The sequence below is a fragment of the Helianthus annuus genome, chromosome 13 (genome assembly GCF_002127325.2).
Source record: "Helianthus annuus cultivar XRQ/B chromosome 13, HanXRQr2.0-SUNRISE, whole genome shotgun sequence".
NCBI lineage: Eukaryota > Viridiplantae > Streptophyta > Magnoliopsida > Asterales > Asteraceae > Helianthus > Helianthus annuus.
The window spans coordinates 118,794,650-118,815,640 of NC_035445.2; positions in this window are offsets into that span (position 1 = coordinate 118,794,650).

Below are 20,991 nucleotides of genomic sequence, written 5' to 3' on the forward strand. Positions count from 1 at the left end.
ATCCTTTCTTTTTGAAATTACCGTTGTGATTTGGTTTCTTTTGAAAACTAGAACCAGAACTATAACCCTTTTTCTTGTTTTCTATTTGTTTAACTCTTGAGGTGTATTTTTTAGGTTTTTCAGAAAGATTTACATCTTTTATTTCAGAAATATTAATTTCTGTTAGTTTGAAAACCTGGTTTATCATCTCAATTTTGACACCTCTTATTGGAAATTCCTCATCAGAATATAATTTGTCAGAATCATTCAAAGTATAAGCCACTTTGATTGGTTCGTCATTCAAATTAGATTTTAATAACATGAATTCTTTATTATAAACTCTTTTGCCCTGTTTGACTTTTGTAGTTGACGAGTCTGACTCAGACTTTGACTCTGACATAGACTCCAACTTTGACTCCTCTGTTTCATCGTTATCTAACACATGATCCACCACTTTCTTCATCAATTGAGATTGTTGATCAGTGTCAGATAATGTGAACGTGACATCAATGTTTTCTGGCAGATTAACTGAAGGTTCAGACTCCCACTTTAAGTTGGTTGCCTTTTTTACTCTTTCTGAATTTGGATTTCTTGGCGAATATCCATTTTCAAGCGGGGGTGCACACTTGTTGTAACTGACACCTTGTTTCTTACCAGAAACTTTCATTTTCGTGTCCTTCTTCTTTTCAAATGTCTTTTCTTCAGAGGTTTCTTCTTCAAAATCCTTCATGCTTTCTACCGTTGGATAAATCCTGTCAATGACATAAGAAGTACATGAGTAACTTTTTAACAAACGGTTTACTCTTTCTGTTTCAATTCTTTGAGTCTCCAGTTTCTGTTCTAAAGCAACACACTTCTCAATGTAATTGTTCACAATTTTCTGCTTTGTCATGAATGCTCCTTGAAGAGTTTTCATAGTTGTTGCTTGTTCTTCACTGAATTCATTGTATTGATTCATGGCTTTGTTCAGAACATCATAAGACTCTTTCAACCTGTTCATGTTGTGAATCAAAGTACTGTTTTGTTTCTTTATTGCTTCACAGTTTTCACAAATCACCGGACTCTTTCTTGCATCAGCTTCTTCATCAATTTTGAAAGCTGGAACTTCTTTCACTTTTCTCTTCACCACTGGTACCTCTACATCATCACTGCTAACCGGTGTTTTGATTTTCTTCTTTTTCTTTTTAGCTTTCTCATCATCAGTATCACTTTCTTCCATCAATTTCAAGTGCTTTTCCATCCTTTTCGCATAATAATCATTATCATCATCACTATCTTCTTCAATTCGAGCAACAAAAGCTTTGTGATTTGAAGTTTTATTCAGATCATAATCATCCCAACTGAAATTTGCCCAACTAAAACCTTCTGGCAACTTTTCATCATCTTGATTTATCAGGCATGCTTTGTTGTCGGCTGAAATATATTTGTCCCAACTGAAGTTTTCTTGGTTCACCAAACATGCTCTCTTTGATGATTCTTTAATCTCCTTCCTTCTATGAGCAGTTTGCAGTTGTTGTTTATGTGGCTGTTGAGCAACTTGATGATAAATCGATTTCCAATAGTAGTCATTGTTTCCAAAAGGATTTTGAGCTCCACTTGCTTCGCGATTCTTGCACTCTCTCTTGAAGTGTCCTTTTTCCTTGCAACGAAAACAAGTGACTTTAGATTTATCAAAGCCTAAAGTAGAAACATTAGCGTCATGGAAATCATCTCTTCTTGTGATCTGCTTAAATTTCTCAGCTCGTCTCAATACACTTGCCAAACACCATTTTATGTCCATTAATTCCATCTCTTCTGCATCTATTTGATCGTAATCCTCTTTTGTAAGCATTGGATTCCCGATTCGTCCTGCCACTAAGCTTCCATAGGACTCTAACACGGTTCCCAACAAAGACATATGGCTTTTTGCAACTTCTTCAGAATACTCCTAATCATTTTCAAGATTCAATACAATGTTGCATTGTAGCTTCTTGCCATTCTTTGTTGCTGAAATATTCGGATTAAATGATGGATATGATGAAAAACTTGTGTTGCTGTTTGATCCTTTGGATGATCCACCATATGAACTTTTAGCATTGAATGTTGTTTCAACCTTCGGTGACATGTTGGTAGATTTGTCATTCAACCCTGCTTTGTAATAAAGCCCAATGTCTTGTTCACCGTCAAAATCTTTCATTCTTGAGATCTTTCTCTGTTCCATCTCTTGAGCCTTAATCTTTTCAATGAACTTGCTCAGTGTCAGATTGCTAAACCCTTTCTTGTTCCTTAACATCATGAGATATGTGCCCCAAGTTTCATGTGGGAATGCATCAACTAGCTTTTCAATCAACTCCTCATTATCTTTAGTGATGCTCAATCTTTTCATGTTCATTAACAAATTGCAATATCTTTCAATAATTTGCTTTGTGCTTTCATTTTTCAAACCACGAAACAAATCAACCTCTTTCTTCAAAAGTGACTTTTTGTTTTTAACCATCTCTTGACTTCCAACAAACTTTGATTTTAAAGCTTTCCAAATCGAATAAGCACTTCCATTATGTTGCAATAAAACCAAGATATCTTCTTTCACAGCTTGTTGTAGTAGACTTAGCATCATTTTTTCATTTTTGTATTTCTTTTTATCATCAGCACTCATATCTTTAATTGCAATCTCCTCTTCGTCATCATTTGTCGGTTTAACATATTTTGTCTCAACACATTCCCAAGCACCCAAATAATTTGCTTGAACCCAGATTTCAAAACATCCCTCCCAACCTTTATACTCCTCAATGTTCATGAGCTTAGGTGGTTTTTGCATAGTCCCCATTTCATTTTCCAACATTGTCTGCTAAGTAACAGTAATCGGGGTAGCAAAGGCGTTATAAAATTCCTCTTCCATGTTTCGGTTTTTCAAATTTCACAAAACAGTCCTGTTCAAACGAAATTCCTTTCAAATGGAAATACCCAGTTCAAACGGAATTAAATTTTGGAACGAAATTACCCTAATTTCGTTTGAAATCAACACTCTTTCAAACGGAATACTAATTCCGTGCGAAATTATCAAACTGAATTTAGAACTTTCAAGCAGAATTACTAATTCCGCGTGGAATCACTCAAACGGAATTACGCCCTTGAAATGGAATCACTAATTTCGTTTGAAACCTTCAAACGAAATTATGACTTTGAAGCGGAATTAGCTAATTCCGTGTGAATTTTCAAACGAAATTAACTTTTTAAGCGAGATTATCCCTTAGTTTCGTGCGGAATTACGCTGATGTCATCATCTCGAAGCGAAATTTATCAAATTGATCGAGTTTTAAGCCGTTTTTAGTTCTGAAACTTTCTAGGGTTTGTTAAAACACAATTGCGCACATGATGTTTGAAATTCAAAACATTTTGAGCGTGAAATCAAGTTTAATTTGAAAAAGAAGGTGTAGAAATCAGAATTCTCAGCTGAATTGGTATGAACTCTTCCTCCTGAGCTCTGATACCACTAGCAGGATCGATTACGGACCTGAACGAGTCGATCAGAAGAGTTTATGCTCAATACGAAAGGCGGAAACAATCGTATTAAGGTTAATTCAGCAAGATATACTCATTAACTGTCGATATTATTGATTTGATGACAATTTACAGCGAGACGACACTTTGGCAGCAGTTCGGCACTGAAACCGGAAAAGTTACAAATGATTTCGTTTGAAGGGTTTATATAGGCGACTAATTCCGCTTGAAGATGTTCCAAGCGAAATTAGATTCCAAGCGGAATCTAATTCCGCACGGAATTACAAGCATGATCAATTCAAGCGGAATTGCCCTTTCAAGCGGAATTACACATAATCTCGAACTACGTGCCCTGATCTAACATTCTTAGTACAAGACTCGATACAAGACGAAGTCGACAGACGTATGCACCAACACAACTCTTAACTGCTTCAATCTTCGCAGGATCGACATGAATACCTTGACTATTAACGATGTGACCCAGAAACTGAACCTCTTCTAGCCAGAATTCACACTTTGAGAACTTGGCGTAGAGTTGATTCCCCTGCAGAAGCTCGAGAACCAAACGTAGATGTTGCCCATGTTCAGCTTTCGATTTGGAATAGATCAAGACAATGTCGATGAACACGATGACGAAACGGTCTAGAAATGGCTTACACACGCGATTCATCAGATCCATAAAAACCGCGGGTTCGTTGGTTAAACCAAAAGGCATAACAACAAACTCATAGTGGCCGTAACGAGTGCGAAATGTTGTTTTGGGTATATCTTCTTCCTGAATGCGTAGCTGGTGATAGCCTGAGTGCAAATCGATCTTTGAAAAACACGTAGCACCTTGCAGTTGATCAAACAAATCATCGATACGAGGCAGGGGATAGCGGTTCTTGATGGTTAACTTATTCAACTCCCGATAGTCGATGCACATCCTGAACGACCCATCCTTCTTTTTAACGAAGAGGACTGGCATGCCCCAAGGAGAGGTGCTCGGGCGAATAAAGCCTTTCTCAAGTAATTCCTGGAGTTGGTTCGAGAGTTCACGCATTTCGGACGGCGCTAGTCGATAAGGAGCTTTGGCAACAGGGTTGGCTCTAGGAATGAGGTCGATACGAAAGTCGATATCACGACTAGGAGGTAATCCTGGAAGATCATTAGGAAACACGTGGGGGAATTCGCGAACAACAGGTACCTGGTCTACCGCCATTTCTTTCTTTTCCTTCTCCGCTACTACAATGTTAGCCAAGAAAGCTCTGTATTCCTTGCGGAGATACTTGCTAGCTTGGATACATGACATAAGCTTGAGACCTTCCGAAGCAGTTTCACCATACACACACAGTAAATCACCATTTGCGAGCGAGAATCGAATCATTTTATCGAAACACACAACTTCAGCATGGTTTTCGCGAAGAAAGTCCATGCCTACTATGACGTCAAAACTTCCCAGTTGCATCGGAATAAGGTCGATTGTGAAGTTTGATTGTTGAGCTCAAGAGTGCAATCACGAAGAACAGAATTAACTGCGACAGTTCTTCCAGTGGCGACTTCTACATCGAACGTCGATGAGAGTTGGGAGCGCTTACGACTAAGGAGCTTCTCGAATTCAAACGACACAAAGCAGTTATCAGCTCCAGTATCAAACAAACATGAAACATAAATACCATTCACAAGGAACGTACCATTGACCACGTTGTTGTCAGCCTGGGCTTGGCGCACATTGATGTTGAAAGTTCTGGCGCGTGCTGCTTGTTGCTGCTGCTGTGGTTGTGGCTGTTGGTGCTGCTGGGGCTCTTGCTTCACAACCCTGTTCGGGCACATGTTTGCAAAGTGGTTGGGATCACCACATGCCAAGCAGACTCGGGCGTTGATCATGGGTGCCTGAGCCACGTGTTGGCCTTATGGGGCTGGGAGTAGAGCTTGATGAGCAGTGGCTTGAACTGGGGCTTGGCGAGGACCAGTACGGCAGTTTGCAGTGAAATGACCGTACATGTTGCAGTGAGCGCAGAAACGACAGGCAAAACCCACCGGATGGTGATATGAGCATGTCAGGCAAACCGGATGGGGGCCTATGTATGCACGCTTTGCTGGCGGCATATAAGTAACTGGCGCTAGTCGATGATGAGACTGCTGCTGAGCCGGTACGGCTTGGAGAGGAGCAGCAGTGGTAGTGACGGCACAGTTCTTGTTGCTGGAGCTGCTGTTGTTGTTCTTCTTCCTGCGGCATGAGGACTTTGATGATTGAGCAGTGGCAGTTTCAGCGGTTGGTGCGGTGGTAGCTTGATGTAGAGACTTGGAGGGCTTATCCCAAAAACCAGCTTTTACCCGCTTGTCGTTGATTTCAGCGGCAAGCAAGTAAGTCTCTTCAATCGATGAGGTTTTCACAGCGTGAACAAAATCCGCAACACAGTCGGGTAAAGCTCGGATGTACTTCTTGATTGCCATATCAGTCGTCTTGACTTGATCGGGGCAGATAATGCTGAGCTGCTTAAAGCGAGCAGTCAGGGAAGCGTTGTCTCCATCCTTCTGCTTAATGTTCCAAAACTCATCCTCCAGCTTTTGGCGTTCATGGGGAGGGCAGAATTCGTCCATCATGATGGCTTTCAGCTCTTCCCAAGTCAGCTTATAAGCTGCATCATTTCCGCATTTGTTTCTCTCGGCCGTCCACCAGTCTAAAGCGCGTAACTGGAAGACTCCGGTAGCATTGAGGGTACGGAGATTATCAGGACATCCGCTTTGGCGCAGAGTGACTTCGATGGAATCGAACCATTGAAACATAGCCGTTGGGCCATTTTCTCCAGTGAATTCCTTTGGTCCGCATGCCTTGAACTATTTAAAGAAAAAAGCAGTCTTGGGAGCAACTTTAGGAGCGTCGGCCCTAGACTCCTCAGACGATTTGCTGATGTTCTCATAGATTTCACTCACAGCCTTGGCCACTTGTTTATCGAGGATGGCGGCAAGGCGTTTGTCTCTCTTTTCCTGACGAGTGAGTCGCGTGTTACGAAGTCCAGATGACGACATTGTCTGCAACAGACATCGTCTAAGGTCTCAGACATAGCTTAATCGAATCTCACCTCACACGTCTTATTCCTAACTGACGCTCAAAACGTAATAAAACATGTATCACATAACCACATAGGCACATATTCACAGATTCACATAAACACAGAAGCACATAAGCACGTAGGGCACAGAAGCACATATGAGCACATAGTTCTCCTAGAGTACATGGAAGCAGTCAGAATACAGAAACATATTATTCAAAGTTTGCGAATCGTTCGTGCATAGCGATCGCGTGTAGCATATCGATTAGTATAGTATAAGCGTATATCATAGCATAAGGTCGTCCGTATTGTAGCGACTCGTTAGCGTATTGAGATAGAAGTGCAGTGCGAGTTGTGCGTGTCGGTCGAAGTAAAAAGCAAAAATCGAGTAATTCTCCAAAAATTTAAACACATAAACAGGTAAATACATATAAACACATAAAATCGACGAATTATCAGAGTTAGCAGTTGCGGGCTCAGAATTGAAGCATAATAAAGATCAAGAAATAGATTGTCTGCGGCTATTAGACATCGAATATCCAAAGTGGTTCGACTATTCTCAAGGGTCTGTCGTGCACGTGTTGACTTTCAGGGTCGGCCTCTGCCTCGATTCTTAGGCATTCGACACTCATCCCTCGTTGGAGTCCGTCGAGACTTTGGTGAGAGTTTTCGTAAAGCAAAATTGAGCGGAATAGGTTGTCAAGGTTCGGGTTTCACCCCTGGCTTAACAACCTTGTTCCTTATTTTGGTTAAAAATAGTGACGAAAATCCACGTTGAAGTATGGTTTTCACTCCTGATTCAATGCGAATTCTCACGTTTTATAGATAAATACAGATCAATAAGCAATTTAATCGAGAGTTTGCAGTTTTCACACCTAATCTCGATCAAATTACTCGTTTGGTTTCGAATGATTGCGCGATGATAGTGTTGTGTAAGCGAGAATAATGGGATATAGCACATAAGCTCGGTCTGTTGGTTCCTAACTATAGTCTAGGTCTCTATAACATCGACCCGAACTAGGTCGTGTCTAGCCTAATTCCCCATAGTTATGGCTCTGATACCAATCTGTCACACCCCAACCGATGGCAGAATCATCGGGGCATGGCACTGAGCGAAACATATTGTCAAGAAGTTTCCATAACAATTACATTTATCAATTACTTGAAACGACATGTCCCATACCACATCATAAAAGATAGTATAATTATTACAGACCAAAATCTAGGCAATTAATTCTGTTCCGACAACTCAGATTTTCAAAATAGAGCAATTACTTATCTGCTTCTAGAGACCCTTGATCTAGTTTGTACAGACAACTATTTGTTGGACTCTAGAGTTTTATTCTAGCCTCGCTTTCCTAGCAGCTAAGCGTCCTAATTACCTGTCACATACGTTAAAATAAAGTCCCCACATAGTGTAAAGGCGAGCATACAAGTTTGATAATAGCATATAGAGTTCGAAATAGTTTACGCATAACCAGCACGTACACAGCGGAAAACGAAGCATGTTAGTTATCGACATGAACCTATCGATACCAATGACTGCGGCTGGACTGCCCAAGGCAGTTCGTAATACATGATCACCACTGTAATCCATGTAAATAATTGTCCTTAAAAACCCCCGCATGAGCGGGTGCTGAGTCCAAACTATAGTACTATTGTTGTTAAGGCAGGTAGACAACATTCCATGTGTAAACATAACAGACAAGCATTCATTAAGTCACGTATAACATGCGGTAACGGTTAGCGTTTAAAAGTATTGCGTAGTGTGTTCGATTGTGATTTAGAATAAGTAACGTATGTAACACCCAAAAGTGCGAAATCAAAAAGGGTTCGAGTATACTCACAGCGGTTGATGGTTGAAAGGAGCGCTTGAGAGTAGGGTTAGCCTGAATGGTTCGATAGTATAACGATAAGTAACGCGTAAAACAGAAACAAGTGTTGATGGATCGGACAGCTGGTCGATTGGACGGTAGTCCGATCGGATGGCTGACCGTGCGGTTGACAGTCCGTTCGGACAGTTGTCCGGTCGGACGGTAGTCCGATCGGATGGCTGTTCGAGTGGATTGTTTCTTCCTTTGAGTAAGATGTGCTTGTGTATGATGGTTTGACTTTTGAAGTTTTTGTTGCAGCATTTGAAAACATTGAAGTATCTTTACCTTTCAGGTCGGTCGTTCGGTCGGTCGTTCGATCGGCCGGCCATCCCGATCGGCTAGTACTTCAGCAAGAACAGGTTCTCAGCAAGATGGCACTCGATCGGACAGTAGTTCGATCGGGTGGTATTCCTAGTGCATTGAACATGTTGAAAAATCGATTAAGTGTTGAAGTCAAGTATCTCATGATCCGAAGAGTAATCCAATCGGATGGTAGTCCGATCGGATAGCAGTTCGTTCAATACTCAATCTTCAAATAAGTTGATTAAATGTGGGACCCATGTGCTAGCCGTTTGGCTGACCAGTCGTTCGGCTGGCTGTCCGTTCGGCTGGCTGTCCGTTCGGACAGCACCTTGTCCTGGTCGGCCTGTTCGTCTCACACTTGGTAGTTTTGTTTGCTTGTCATTTTATCGAAGTATTTTGATAACGAATCAAACAACAGAAACCTCGTCATTACTTGGTTCTCCTGATCGAACAGGAATCACCCAAATCCGATTAGTGAACGCTTCGGGACGGTGTCTAATGTTTAACCCGAAATCGGTGAACCTCGTGGATAGAATCCGGATCTTGGGCCACACAACCACCTGAATGATTAGCAAGTCGGCACAAGCTTCGTTTCCACCAGTTTTGAAGGTATTGAGTGTAAAAGAGTTGAAAGAAAGTTGGAAAACCATCTTTCAATCCCTTTCACCGTGAATATGTTTAGATCTGTGAAAGATCTTTGTTTGTTTATGTGGAAATCGGTTAGATCCAAGTTATTCTTGGTGGATTAAGGTCAAAACATGAAGTTCTTCAAGAACACATGACGACGTCATCCTAGAATACCTTGAATCTTGATGATTTCACGGTTAAAATTTAATATTTAAAAGATAGAAAGGTGTAGGAGTGCATGTAGATCAAGAAAGTACAAGATTTAGGACAAGATCTTACTGAAATCATGAGAAATCTGAAGAAATGTGAGGAGCACGAGCTGGTCGGACGTCACTTGCCAAAAGTAGTAAGTTGGAGAGTGACAAGGGGTATTTATAGGATGCCAAAAGAGGAAATGGCTGGCCGATCGGCCAGGCAGCTCGATCGGACAGCCTGTCCGATAGGACGGCAGTCCGATCGGCCGGCTGGTCGATCGGCTGGTAGCCTGATCGATCAGTTGCCTGATTCGAGTGTTCGGTGCGACGATTTTTGATATTTCGATTTCGATTGCGAGTGATACGAATGCGATAGAGTTTCCTATTCAAATTATTTTTTAATCCCAACCATTCATATCTTGCACTATCTCTTCTCCACTAATTATCATACTATACCTACATATAAGCCATCTTTATTTCTTATTCGTCGAGTGTTTGCGATTCGATTGCGATTGAGTTTGATTGCGATTCGTTTGATTACCACACATAACATAAATTAAACATGCACAAGTAACACATAAGGCACACACACACGTATAACAATAACCAAAAATGCGATATTCGAATTTGTGAGCGCGATTGCGATAAGCGATAAATAGCGATTAACACGATAAATAGCGACTTAAACTTCGATTATTTGCAGATACTCCACATAATACAACTAACGCAAAACATAAAATAGACTACTATAGTCAAAGAAGTCAAAACAGTAAGTGAGCAAGGAGTGACATATCGCAATTAGCGATCTTTTCTTCCTTTGACTTCAATCTTGACTTTGACTTTGACTTTCAAAACACGGGGTGTTACACGCGCTCCCTTCAATCCAACCAAGTTGTGTTTACTTGCTGAACACCGACTGTGAGTATACTCGAACCCTTTTTATCGCATTTTGGGTGTAACAAACGTTTCTATCAAATCGAATTTATCGAAAACGAATTAATCAATCAAACTGTTTATCACTTGCGAAGAACTGTTATGCATATTTACACGTGATGCTAGTTACATATGTGTTAGGACTTGATATGCACAAAATGCAACATATAAATTATATCAATTGTGGCGTAAAACTAACCCTTTTTTAGTACTAATGTTGGAAAAAGTGTGCTTTTGTCTTCCTTTTGTATTTTCAGGATTAAATGAGCTCAAATTAACAAAAGAAGCAAAAAGACAGCAAAATCTAACATAAATACAAGAAAAGGAACAAAAGTGGAATGCCCGACCCCTCGACAGCATCTTCCCAGGCAAAACTAAGAAAACAGAAGACTGAACACACCCCGTGCTCAGCGAGCACGGGGCCGTGCCCAAGTAGCAGCAGAAAAGACAAACCTTTAGAAGCTTCTACTGCTCACCACGGGGCCGTGCCCAGCGGACACAGGGGCGTGGTCAACTTCATGCAGGCGCATTTATTGTAATTGCGAATTACAATTAATGAAGCATGAGACGAGGATGGACACGGGGCCGTGCCCAGCGGGCACAGGGCCGTGCCCGAGCTTCTGTTCAGCCTATAAATAGGAGTGTTTGGAGCCATTTCAACTCATCCCTTGGCACACCACCTCTCTCACACTTCACCCACCACCCACCACCACCATAACACCATCATCCACCACCATCATCCATTGTCCATCATAGAGTGTGTGAGTCGTCTCGGGATCCAAGATTGATCGTAAGAGTTCTTGACAATCAAAGGCCATGTTTGCCTAAGTCTCTTACATCACTTGGTGAAGACAAGTGTTTAGTGTAATACTTTTTATTTTTAATCTTTTGCACTTTTTAATTGGTTTTGTATTAATGACTTTAATTACTAGTTTCTTATGTTGAAGGTGATTCTTCCTTATCGTTTGTCCGTGGTGTCTTGGCATTATTTTACTGTCTATATAAAATAAAAGATTTTCACCATTCATATCTCCACGGTCTATATGGAGGTATGTTGGCTACCTGGTCGGGGGTTAAGGGAACGGTTTGGTAAGAGTCTTGCCATTGTTCAGTGTATAGATCCTGCAAAGGACCTGGGTCAAATTTAGTAGGACCTCCTTCAATACCCAAAGGTATTGGGTGGCGGGGGTCCAAACTCTTTGATCCCCTCATAAGTTAAACTACTATTAAAACTTTAACCCAGCTACTTAGGACTGTATCCCTGCTGACTTAGACTACTTAGCTGAGGGTAACGTCGCCTTCAAAAAAGGGGCCTACCACATTATGCATTAATAACTTAATTAATTATCTTTCAATAATCCGACCCTTTAGGATTGTATCCTTGCTGACTCAAACTACTAGGTTGAGGGTAACGTCACCTTCAAAAAAGGGGCCTATTACAATAACTAAGATAATCTCTTAAATAAGTGCAAAAGTGCGAAAATAATCAAAGGTTACACTAACACACGAGTCGGATCCAAGTGATTCATCTTGTCTATCTGTTTTTTATTTTTATTTTCAGCATTTTAGATAGTTTTATTTTCTTAGTTTAAAAATCTTTTCTAACATCTTGATTTGATTAGACGTTGAGGATAAACCGTACTAAAAGCTCTTGTGTCCTTGGACGACCTCGGTATCTTACCAACACTATACTACGTCCACGATGGGTGCACTTGCCCATATGTGTGTTTAGTGTTAGTAAATATCGTGTTTTATAAATTTAAAACTTGGCTAAAAAGTGTAAAAGGGCTTAAAATACATACCTAAAATATATACACACTTCACGCACATGAGTGATAATGATCTTTTTTACTTTCGGCACTCTTATGGTACGTGGTGTCAATTATGTGGAGGCGGACATAAAGAATTAGAATGTTATTTTCTAAATTATAAGCCCCACTATATAGACCCATCGTTTCCCTGTATCCTTAAGAGGGGCGAAAGTAAAAATAATCCTTATCTCTCCCTCGAAGGCGCCCAACCAGATATTTTAGGGGAAATGCTTCTTGATGAACTGTTTCAACTAGAAGATCTGATTCTTAATTGGTTTAAAGAACTTAAGATGGATTTCCTAAATTCATCTCAAGACAATGACCAAGAAGAAGTGTTGGGATCGCATTCAAACAACCTCGTTGCTCCCGAAAATACCTTCAATTCTAGCGAAGACTTGGACGATAGTCGTCCCTGTGCCGATTGTGTCATGAAGGACTCCCCATCGACTTCGTTCGGTGCATACATAGACCTGAGCGATTCGGCATATACCTTCTTTACCGAGAACCCGGAAAAGGGTTGGACTTGTCCACCTACAATAAACATAGGAATCACCCTCACCGACAACCTCTTGCGTTCTCGTCTCAGTCTAGAGCAATTAAGGTATCTTAGGCACTTTGGGGTTGTTCCATCCAGTAAGGAACCACCAAATCCGAATAGATTCCCTAGAAATAGACAAACTTCATAATCAGCCCTCGACACGGGGCCGTGTCCAGCCAACACGCCCCCGTGTCCACCAAAAGATTCCCTTCTGACTTTTGCGTCAGAATACGGACAAACTGTGTCAGGATTTTATCTGCACACGGGGCCGTGTCCAGCCGACACGGGGCCGTGTCCAGCACGCTGTCGTTTTCTATAAATGCAGCCAAGAATTCTGCACATTTGGACCATCTAGGGACAGAGATTTGAAGGGATCTTCTCTCCTACCATCCTAGGTATGTTCTAAAAGAAGGTTCCAACAACCATCTTGTCCTTTCCTCTTTTATCCATTTCCTTCTTGTTCATCTTTCTCCAAAAACCTCCATTAAAGCTTAAGGTTTCAAGCTTTGATGAAGGGATTAATGAATTTTGTTCAAGAAATCTTGTTAAAAATAAGTTGAACAACATTGTTCTAAGTTAATATTGCTCAAACAGGCTTCATAAGTTAGAGAAATAACTTTAAAATTCAAGATTTCTTATTACAAAATTCTGCAGAAAGATTAACACGGGGTCGTGCTCAATGAGCACGGGGCCGTGTCCAAGATACTGTTTCATAAAAATAAGCTGTTTTCGGTTTATTTTCGTAGAATGTCGAGCGAAAACAGTGGAACATCTTCCGTGCATTCATCAAACAGTAGAAGAGGAAGGAGGCCTTCCATTGAAGCTACCCTTGTACACTACGTCATGGCACTTCGGGAAGCTCTCGATGAGATGACTTCGGTAGAGGAAATCCTAATTGACCGTATAAACTATCTTACGGTGGGGCAGGAAAATAGTTTTCAAGAAATTAACCTCTTGCACCAGAGGTTAAATATTCTTGTAACACCTCTGATGGAACCCGTCCTCCCTCAAGAGGATTGGAACCTAGCACTTGGAGTCAACAACCCGACCGGATGGGATGATATTCCAGCGGAACCTCCCCTTGAAGACCTACAAGAAGTCCCAGTGGAAGTTGCACCTCCTCAAACTGACGCTAACGAGCCCTCTTTTCTCCTCCCAAGGGAGATAGAGGAGTGGCTCGCCGACATATGAGGAATCCATGCCCGGAAGAAGGAGTTCTATAAAGCCACATCCAACCAAGACTACTAGCTTCTTGGAAATTTTGCTAATTAAAATAACTTGTAAGCTAGAACTCCATGGTTTATGCTTCTTGTGCTTGCTTATCTAACTTAGTAGTATTTTAGGACTATGTATCTCTCTATGGTTTTTAATGAAATGATGGTTTTAAGGTTTAGATGGTGTTATAATAAATAAAACACACCCTGGATGGTGAAGGACAACAAGGGAAACAAGAAACATCGCCCCATGCACTAAAACAGAGCAATCCGATAATGATTTCTCCATTACAGTAGGCTCAGCACGGGCCGTGTTCACCCAACACGGCCCCGTGCTGCACAGTCTGCAGCAAATCGCCCAGTTCAGGTAACTGGACACGGGGCTGTGTTCACTGGACACGCCCCCGTGCCCAGGCTTCTGTTCCTTTTCTTAAATTTTTGTTACTGGCACCTGAACACGGGGCCGTGCCCGGTCCCCACGGGGCCGTTTCCAGACTACCAGTAACATAAAATTTTGCTTTTAGCACCATTTTACACATTCAATCAACCTAAAAACTTATTTTTGGGACACATTGAGGACAATGTGTAATTTAAGTGTGGGGGGGATGCTAAAACCTTGAATTTTGCAAGTCCTAATAACAAGCCTTACACAAAACTCTAGTGGAACCGCTAATCACCCCAAATTTTTTCCAAAAATTTTCATTTTTTTTACTTGTCTAAGTTTAAGTTGGGAATTCAAGTCTTAACAAGGTTATATTTTTACAAATTTACAACCGATAGCGTCGTGATAAAAAGAACCAACATAAGAAAATTATGAAAAGGCATGACAAACTTAGTTAAAATTTGGTTATATATACTTGATCACATAAAAAACCCTTTTCCCACAAAAGTGAGTTTTGAGCCTCTAACGAGCATACAAATATATATCTTTATACTAAATGCTCATTTTTCGTTTCTTGTGTGAATAGCCGCTTGGTTCGTACGACTCTAGAACTTGCCACAATAATACATTCCCGGTCCTTACCAACTTAAACCCGAGTAAGTAAATGATGGAGGCATTAGGACTAACCCCTTTTTCATTCTACACCATTATTTTTCATTTTTTTACCACCTACCCAAAATCCCCCTAGTTAACCCCTTTGAGCCTAAACCTTTTCATTTCTTAACCCAAAACAACCCTTTTTACCCACCTAAACCTTTTTATTTTTACCCTTTTTTTAGTAACAACGTTCGGTTCTCTTATGACTTCCAAAAAAAATCTATATTTTGATGAAACCAAATAAACAAACAAAGTTTATCAAAAATAACTTTGTTTAAACAATTCATCAAAATAAAATAAAAATATGAAAAAATAAAAGTCTTTCAAACCGACGTTTGTTACGCCTTTCGCCCTTTTTTCTAACCACTAACCCAACCACCCACCTTTAGCCCAAGCCTAACCCTTCACCCATAAAGTCCTCTTGATATTTACAAAGGTATACAGTTAAAAAGGAGGAGGATTGATTGCTTGGCAAGCTTATTGTAGGAGTAAGTTACATGCCGCTCTCGAGTGATTCACTAAAAATACACCTTCGGCCGAGTGTTGAGTGATCCCACGTGAGGTATGTGAACTTGTATGTAAATAGAATTTAAAAAAAAAAGGTATGTTATGCCCTAAGAAGTAATTTATCTTAAGAAACGTTCTTAATAAATCATGTCGAATAGGATTGTAAATAAATAAAAATAAAACCTCAGTAAAGAATCTTGGAAATCCCGACACTCTATGACAAGCCCAAAAACCTTCTCTTCTACCCATTCCATTTGGGAGTGAATAAAGCCACATTATAAAGAGTTTTGCTTGAGGACAAGCAAAGATTCAAGTGTGGGGGTATTTGATATGCACAAAATGCAACATATAAATTATATCAATTGTGACATAAAACTAACCCTTTTTTAGTACTAATGTTGAAAAAAGTGTGTTTTTGTCTTCCTTTTGTATTTTCAGGATTAAATGAGCTCAAAATAACAAAAGAAGCAAAAAGACAGCAAAATCTAACATAAATACAAGAAAAGGAACAAAAGTGGAATGCCCGACCCCTCGACAGCATCTTCCCAAGCAAAACTAAGAAAACAGAAGACTGAACACACCCCGTGCTCAGCGAGCACGGGGCCGTGCCCAAGTAGCAGCAGAAAAGACAAACCTTTAGAAGCTTCTACTGCTCACCACGGGGCCGTGCCCAGCGGACACAGGGGCGTGGTCAACTTCCTGCAGGCGCATTTATTGTAATTGCGAATTACAATTAATGAAGCATGAGACGAGGATGGACACGGGGCCATGCCCAGCGGGCACAGGGCCGTGCCCGAGCTTCTGTTCAGCCTATAAATAGGAGTGTTTGGAGCCATTTCAACTTATCCCTTGGCACACCACCTCTCTCACACTTCACCCACCACCCACCACCACCATAACACCATCATCCACCACCATCATCCATTGTCCATCATAGAGTGTGTGAGTCGTCTCGGGATCCAAGATTGATCGTAAGAGTTCTTGACAATCAAAGGCCATGTTTGCCTAAGTCTCTTACATCACTTGGTGAAGACAAGTGTTTAGTGTAATACTTTTTATTTTTAATCTTTTGCACTTTTTAATTGGTTTTGTATTAATGACTTTAATTACTAGTTTCTTATGTTGAAGGTGATTCTTCCTTATCGTTTGTCTGTGGTGTCTTGGCATTATTTTACTGTCTATATAAAATAAAAGATTTTCACCATTCATATCTCCACGGTCTATATAGAGGTATGTTGGCTACCTGGTCGGAGGTTAAGGGAACGGTTTGGTAAGAGTCTTGCCATTGTTCAGTGTATAGATCCTGCAAAGGACCTGGGTCAAATTTAGTAGGACCTCCTTCAATACCCAAAGGTATTGGATGGCGGGGGTCCAAACTCTTTGATCCCCTCATAAGTTAAACTACTATTAAAACTTTAACCCAGCTACTTAGGACTGTATCCCTGCTGACTCAGACTACTTAGCTGAGGGTAACGTCGCCTTCAAAAGAGGGGCCTACCACATTATGCATTAATAACTTAATTAATTATCTTTCAACAATCCGACCCTTTAGGATTGTATCCTTGCTGACTCAAACTACTGGGTTGAGGGTAACGTCACCTTCAAAATAGGGGCCTACTACAATAACTAAGATAATCTCTTAAATAAGTGCAAAAGTGCGAAAATAATCAAAGGTTACACTAACACACGAGTCGGATCCAAGTGATTTATCCTGTCTATCTGTTTTTTATTTTTATTTTCAGCATTTTAGATAGTTTTATTTTCTTAGTCTAAAAATCTTTTCTAACATCTTGATTTGATTAGACGTTGAGGATAAACCGGTACTAAAAGCTCTTGTGTCCTTGGACGACCTCGGTATCTTACCAACACTATACTACGTCCACGATGGGTGCACTTGCCCATATGTGTGTTTAGTGTTAGTAAATATCGTGTTTTATAAATTTAAAACTTGGCTAAAAAGTGTAAAAGGGCTTAAAATACATACCTAAAACATATACACACTTCACGCACATCAGACTTATACTCACAAGGTCCCGCCTTAACTAGTATAGTACTATAGTACCCGACGGGGTCTAGTTAGGATGAATAGCAATCGCAATCGCAGCTCGAGAGACTTAGCTGGTAGTATATGTCTTATTTGCATGTATGTTGAGGTATCCCGTTTATGTATTTGGTAATTCGCAACACTTTTTAACTATTTACGCTACACTATCAAAACTTGTATACTCGCCAGTACTTTTGTATTGACGTTGTTTTAACGTATGTTGCAGGTTTAGTCGCAGTCTACATCAAATCAAGCTAGGAAGTCTAGAAACTCACTAAAATCTAGGTTGTCGGATATGTATTGTTCGAGAGGACAAGAAATTTGTGATAACTTATGTGATTGTATTGATTGTTAGTATGGGATAACAAATGTAATAAATACTATCGCTTATTAGTTGTTATGGATTCTCTTGAGCAATCTGATTCGTCTAGTGCCGCGCCCCAACGATTCCGCCATCAATTGGAGTGTGACATGTTGAGCTTAGGTAAAATTTTAATATATATTAATATTCAATAAGATATTAATAAATAAAATATACGTTAATTAATAATAGTTTAATGGTCACTAAAAAAATTAACCATACCATTTCAAATAATAACAATACAACCTAACACATTTTTTAAACGTTGAGTTAAAAAAATTAACTCCTTATTATGATCTAGGATATATGAAAATACAAATATTGGAGGAATTGGATTTTGGGTCACCTTGAATCGGGTCACACTTCGGTCCTTGTAAATTGTGCCCATACAGATGAGTTCCATATGGAACATTGGGGTAGACAGAGATATGATCCCTCAGTTCCTTTTGATAATTGCCATGGAAGATCTCTCGATGGTGATAAAGTTAGCAATGGAAAAAGTTTGTTTGAAGGGTGTTAAGCTTCCAAACGGAGGACTAGTCATTTCGGATACTATATACGTGGATGATGTTTTTTTTTTATGAGGATGGGATCATGAAATGTTATTAACCTCAATAACATTAATCAATAAGATATTAATAGGTAAAATATACGTTAATTAATAATAGTTAATGGTCACTAAAAAAATTAACAATACCATTTCAACTCATAACAATACAACTTAACACATTCTTAAACCTTGAGTTAAAAAATTAACTCCTTATTATGATTTAGGATATATGAAAATACAAACATTGGAGAAATTGGATTTGGGGTCACCTTGAATCGGGTCACACTTTAATCCTAGTAATTGTGCCTATACAGATGAGTTCCCTATGGAACGTTGGGGTAGAAAAGAGATTCGATCCCTCAGTTCCTTTTGATAATTGCCATGGAAGATCTCTCGATGATGATAAAGTTAGCTATGGAAAAAGTTTGTTTGAAGGGTGTTAAGCTCCCAAACGGAGGACTGGTCATTTCGCATACTATATATGCAGATGACATGTTATTTTTATGAGGATGGGATCATCAAATGTTATTAGCCTCAAAAGGTTGTTGCGTCGTTTTTACATTATTTCCGGGCTCAAAATCAAGACAGTTTAATCTTTTTCTTAACTCCTACTTATACTCAAATTAACAGATAAAAAAAAATAAAACAATTAAAACCATCCCCACCCACATTCATAGCAATGTCCTCGTCCTAGCTTCCTCAAGATTTGTTCTCGTTTTATTTTCATTCATCGTAGTTACCATTGTTAAATCTTTATATCGATACAATTCTTCAAATAATCTCTTTAAGCTTCCATGCCCTCCAAATGTTATTAATCACGGAGGTAAGACTTAGGGATAAATGAGATTTGATCATGTATTATGAAATTCTTCCCCAACTACACCATAATTGTTGGTAGAAAACCCTAAAAATTGGTTCAACCATGGGTATGTTTGGCATGGAGCTTTTAAAAGCTTCCAGCGTTAAGCTTTTAAGAAAAAGCTCCGATTTAACAAAAAGCCTTGTTTGGTTGAATGTGCTTGAAGTTTTTGGTTGAACGCTCCTACTAGTAGCGTTTAGAATGAGCTACAAGTTTTTAGGGAAAAATGACTATTTTAACATCTAAAGATAATGAACTTTTTAGTTATATTTTTTTAGTTATGTCCATTTTGGTTATTTTATACATTTTATTAAAAGCTCCAGCTACTCTTCCAAACACCTAAATATATCTAAAAAGCTACAGCCACCAGCTATCAGCAACAGCTACCAGCTACGAGTTTCCAGCCACCAGACACCAACTACTTTTGCCAAACATACTCCATATGTGCCTCACAAATTATATATATATATATATATATATATATATATATATAGGGGATGGTTCAAATGAAAACCACTTTTATTGTGAAAACTCGAAAACTAACTAAAAAAAGCCTAAAAAACACACAAAATTTTTTTTTTCAATTTTTTTTATAAAAATCGCTAGTTTTTATATATAAAAAAACTATTTTTCAAAAAAAAAAAATTGTGTAGTGCACATGTGTAATAATACACATGTGTAGTACACATACATATGTGCAGTATTACACATGTGCACTACACAAAAATTTTTTTTTTTTTTTTTGAAATTTTTTTTATATTAAAAAACCTGCGAAATTTTGATTGCAAAAAAAAAAATTAAAAAAAAAAATTTTGTATGTTTTTTTCGGCTTTTTTTAATTAGTTTTCGAGTTTTCACAATAACTAGTGGTTTTCATTTGAACCTTCCCCTATATATATATATATATATATATATATATATATTGATTTCGAGGGACAATAAATTGTAACTTTATTTTTGTAATAATATATAGCTTTTTTATTATTTAGTATATTATAATAGTTTATTATTATATTTACTTTTAATAAAATATTTTTCTTTTTTTAACATCTATTTCCTTTACATTTTTTTAATAACTGTTTTTTTTCTTTTTTTTTAACATATATTAATTTATCTATTTATTTGATACTTCTTTAATAAGTTACGTTTATAATTTTTTTCTAAAAACTTAAGTACGTAGTTGTGCTTGATTTCTTTCCCTGACATTCCATTATAAGTTTTGTAAAAACGAGGTTATACTCAAAAAAAAGTATTTATTTGGTATCATAAAATAGTACGATGATAAACTAAATCGTTCTAATGGTTTGACTTTCTAAACAACATGCTTCATTTTCAAATCATGTGTGTTTTACATTATCATTTGCTCAGTTTCGGCGCAACGCGCGATATAAAAAAATGGGATTTTTACATATTTCCCCCTCCTAAGCCTCCTTATTACATATTTACCCAAACCATAAAATCAATTACATATTTCCCCTTTTTTTGAGAAATTACCTAACTACCCTCAATTACTCCTGCTTGTAATGTAAACCTCATTCGTATAATCCTTCCAAAACCCTACAGCGACCTTTCTTCTCCTCCCCCACAAGTTCGACGTTAACTTTCAGGTATGTATCTGTTCATCGATTTTTCTTCACTTGCTT